At 58.5% G+C, this 4,583-nt stretch overlaps 1 long non-coding RNA gene across 1 annotated transcript; it reads right to left on the bottom strand.

Moving 5' to 3' along the window:
• On the bottom strand, window positions 1-3,923 carry LOC140694682 (uncharacterized). Its single transcript, XR_012070262.1, has 2 exons — window positions 3,780-3,923; window positions 1-258 (listed from the first exon to the last, which is right to left on the bottom strand). It is a non-coding gene; the product is annotated as an uncharacterized lncRNA (long non-coding RNA).
• Window positions 3,924-4,583: the final 660 nt, after the last annotated feature.

The raw sequence follows: 4,583 nt of genomic DNA, 5'->3' as shown, positions 1-4,583 counted from the left end.
TATGGTTCTCATTTGCTCCTTTGACTAAGGAGCCCGTCACGTTCCACAGCTGACTTTCAGTAGGTCTTTGGGGTTGGATACAAAGGTTAACTCCTAATTTTCACTCCCCCCCCCACTTTTTTGTTTTTTGTTTGTTTGGTGGCCCCTTTTCCATCCTGCCTGTTAGTCCCCCTGCCCTGCCTCAGAGCAGCGCCCAGCAGGATCCACGTAGTCCACGAAGTTGCCTTTCCAGCAGTGACGCACAGGTGTGGGATGGCCCTGGTGGTGGACAAACAAAGGTCTGCTTAGGAATGGGGACCTGTCTCCCTTCGTGGGCAGCACTGCTGGGCCGGTGACTTTACCAAAGGCAAAGGAGAACAGGAAAGGAGTTGCTAGGTTACACTGCCAAAGACAGCAGCGGGCCCCGCAGACGAGAGGGGCCTGGGTGAGCCGCGAGGGCGGGCGGGCAGGGTCTGTCATTGGAGGAGGGGGCTGTGCACACGGGGAGTGGGGGCGGTGTGGTCAGACATGCACAGGTGTCTGACTGGTTGTGAGACCTGTAACAGGCTTCCTGACCGGTAAGGACAGGACGGAGACTTGTCTACCTAGGGTGTTGGGAGGCAGGCTGTTTCCTGCGGCAGTGGGTTTTGTTAGGGTAAACACAGGTCAAGAGATGTTTTTTATTTAATCCTGCAGAAATGCAGGTATGCGGGGTGGTCCTGCAGAGGGGAGTGGGGCACCGAGGGCCCTGGGGTGGGGGTTCTCTAACTTGAAAGCAGCTTCCGAGAGCAGCAGCCAGTTTCGGCTTCACACTTTCCTTAGCGAGGGGCCAAAGCCTGGGACTTAGCTCTGCTCTGCTTGGGGTGGTCTCCAGCTTATGGCGAGACCTTTCAGCACTGGTCAAATGACAGGACTGTGCGTGTGGACGCACCTCCAGTTGGCTGCTAGCTGGCTGTACGTAGTGTAAGAGTGATGCCAATTCATTCATTGCTCAGAAAAAGAAAAAGAAGATACAGTGGTTGATGCTTGTGTTAGTGATAATAAAAAAACACGAGGTTTATCTGTGTTGGGAACCTGCATTCTGTCCCCAGGGAGTGATGGGGGGTGTATTGTGTGATAATCCTTTCGTTCACCTTGATGGTTAGGAGTGCAGCCTCTGGGCGCCCGGCACCCTGGGGCCCTGAAACAGGGCAAGAGCAAAGCTGAGGGGACAGCCGGTTGTCCTGAGAGGGTGGCTCCAGCCTGGTGAGCCCACAGCCTGTGGTTCTCTGGCCTCAGGGACGCCAGGAACCCTGCAGCCCCTGACCACTAGGTCGGGGCCCCTGCAGTAGCCATTCTGGAAGAATCCTGTGGTTTTCCTCCAAACTGCTGGCAGAGGCCAGGGAGGAGGAGCTGAGAGGGTCCGACGTTGACCTTGCCCCTTGGCCTCCCCTCCCCCTCTTGTCTCTCCTGCTCTGCCTCTCCCCTCCACCTCTGGCCTGGGTCTGAGTTTGGGTCCAGGTTCCCTAGGGACCTTGTCCGGGGCCAGGCATCAGACCCACCCTCGACCTTGACCAGCAGGCCACTTCTCTGCCTGCCTGCCTGCCTTTGAATTCCAAATGAGAGGAACAATAAAGGTTTTACATTGTCCCTGCAAAGGGTGGAGCCTGTTGGGTCCTGCCTCACCTCTCAGGCCTCCAGGAGCGGGCGCCCTGCTTCGGGGGTTTCTCGTTGGGTCAGGTGCTCTGCTCAGGACCCTGCTTTCCAATGGGCTTTAACTCAAGGAGAGGAGGCTGAACACAGGAAGGCAGTTTTTTAAAGGGATCGCTGAGTTTCCTGATGTGCTTTTCCGCTTTGATAAAGTTCCCAAATGTGTCTGTGAGGTGGGGCAGCGGGACCTGGTGTCTACACCTGCTGGTGACGCGCTTTTGTCAGAGACTGAAATCCCCGAGAGTGGAAGCCTGTGCGGCTTCCTGCTCCCTCCTGTTGGCAGCCCTCTGACCTTTGGGATTTGGCTTGCACACCTGGTGTATTTAGGAAAGAATCTGAGACAACCAGAGACTCCTTTTTAGTCTGTTTGCTCCTCTGAGTTCAGCTATGAAAAGTAAGTTTATTAGGAGGGAATATTTCTTAGCTAGTTGAGTTCAGGTGAAATGTACCCAAACTGCGCTTCCAGAAATGCCTTTTTCAGCAAGTGAGAGTGGCTCCCGTGAGGAGTGCAGACAGGTGAACTGGAATTACCTGAGGAGGCCGAGGAGGCCGGAGTAGTGAGAGGGTGGCAGGGACCCCTCAGCCCGCAGGCCCAGGGTCAGAGCCAGCTGCTGCTGAGAGGTTGCAAGCGGGAGGCACAGTTGTTGAGGGGGTGAGCAATTTCCTTTTACTGCGTAAGAGCCATCCTGAGGGTCACTGAGTGCTGTAATGACTGCAGGTGGGGCTTCCTGCAGCTCCTTTCCCTTCTGCCCACTTGCTTTTCCACCCCGAGCTGTCTCCTGCTTCCTCCTCCCGGCAGCTCTGCCTTTGGTGCCTTTCATCCCTCCGAGCACCCACCTGGAGCCGCATCTCAGTGAAAATCTCACTTTGCAGAAGGGCATTGCTACTGGTTTCGCTTCTTTGAAGGATTTTCAGCTGAAGGGGCTGAGTGGGGTGTCCTCACTCCAGTTCCCATTTACGGAGCCCTTTGCAGGGGGTCCCCATGTGAGCTTTCCCCTACGGCCCAGCATGTGAGTCCCATTTTACAGACCACTTGCCCGAGATCACACTGCTTGTTCAAGCCGGTTTCAGCTACTTCTGTCTGGTTTCTAGACTTCTCACTACACCTATCTGGGGCAAACCTGAAGACAGTCAAGGTGGAAGAGCAGTATTCATCCCTGCAAGATTTGATGAAGGTGGTCCTCATGGAATCCCACCAGCAGAGACAAGCCGTACTATGTTCCTTTGAAGGAGAGTCTCTCAGAACCTAGCAGGCTATGGGGTCTTCAAGATGTTTGTCTAAAAGCACAGCCTGAAAGCTGAGAGCTACGTTTTATTCAGTAGATTTTCTTAGGACTCAAGCCCAGGACTCAGCATCTCAGATCACTCTAAAAGGCTGTTCCAAAGCAGCAAGGTAGAAGCCAGGATATATGAGTCTTTCCAACAAAGACCCCCAGGTAGTCAGAGCATCAAAAGATTACTGTTAATCAAAGAAAACCAGACACCTCCAGTTAAGGAATTTATCACTTTTCTCTATGTATGGGAAGGTGCAAAGGTATGGGCTCCTTGAAATCATTCCTTTGATGTGCACCTAGCTGTCCAGGGCCTGTATGCTGTTCTTTCACATCCTGAGTTCCCTCCAGCTCACTGGGGCGGGAGGTGGAGGGGTGGGGGTGGCAGTAGCGGCTGATGACTCCACGGCCTCAGCATTCTTTGTTTACTGATACGGCTGCAATCTTTTTCACTCACACACACCTGCTCCCAGGCCCTGGTTCTCCTGCGTGGAAGCAGCTGGCAGGGCAGGAGTGCAGCTTTACTGCACACAGGGCAGTTTTCTGCTTTTTGCCCAGGGTTCCTGCTTCTAAGGAACGTGAGAGCAGGGAGCTGTAGAGGCAGTGATGGGGACAGAGGCCAGCCCTTGGTCAAGGAGTTAGTGTTCTCAGGGCTGGTGTCTGTAGTGTCCCAAGGAAGCAGGTGATTCCCCTCTGAGGTCCATTTGCTGAGTATTTGGGGGCAGGCAGGTGCTGGGGTGTCACTCGTCAGCACTGAGTGAAGAAAATCCAGGGGGAGGGTTATCATAGCCCTTTCCTTGCAACCCTGGTGGCCCAGTGTGCCCAGTTGTGTGAGCTCACCTCTTTGTAGCCGTGCTTCTGCGGAGGCCCGGCTCGACCGCGGTCTGGTGGGAAAGGAGCGCTGTGCCTTGCTCCTATCTTCCTCCCGGCCCCTTCTGCCACTAAGTGGGCCCAGGGCGACCAGCCAACGGAAGCCCAGGCACTGTGCGCTCCCTCGGGGTGGCCGGACCCACAGGGGCGCGCGGCGCAGGGCAGGGGCGGGGCCTGGGCCAGTCTCCTTCCTCCGCCCGCCGTGAGGGGGCGCTGCGCGGCGCGCGGCCGGCCCATCTAGCTCCACGTCTCGGTGGCCGACGTCTTCCCTCCGCTCGCAGCGCGGGCGGCTCTTCTAGCCCCGCATCTCGGTGCCGGCGCCGTGCCCGCCCGCCCGCTCTCCTGTCCCCTCGCTCCGCGGCGCTTCGAGGGAATGGCTGCGAAACTCTAGAGGCCTGCTGCCCGCGGTGAGTGGCGGCCGGGGCGGAGGGGCCGGCCGCCGCGGGGCCGCATCCGGACGGGCAGGGGCGGCGGCGCCCGGACCGAGCCCGCCCGGAGCCGCAGGGGCCGCGCCGGGCCGCGCTCCGCCGAGCGGAGAAGATGGCGGCGGCCGCGGGCCGGGGGGAGGGGCGGGCGGCGTGGGGGCGCGGGGCCCACTCCCGGGTCCGGCCGGGCCGCCGCGGGCGGTGCTCGCCGTCGCGTCTCAGCCTGGACGGACCGAAGGGAGCGCGGGCACAGCGCGGCCCGGTGCCCCGCGGCGGCGGCGCGCGACCGGAGAGGGGGAGGGAAGCGCTTTTTCCTGGGAGTTCCGAGTCTGGCTGCTTGGGCGCGGAA

The sequence above is a fragment of the Vicugna pacos genome, unplaced genomic scaffold (assembly GCF_048564905.1).
Source record: "Vicugna pacos unplaced genomic scaffold, VicPac4 scaffold_96, whole genome shotgun sequence".
In the NCBI taxonomy this organism is placed as follows: domain Eukaryota; kingdom Metazoa; phylum Chordata; class Mammalia; order Artiodactyla; family Camelidae; genus Vicugna; species Vicugna pacos.
The sequence above is the reverse complement of the archived record's forward strand: the minus strand, read 5'-3'. Positions and strand labels throughout refer to the sequence as shown.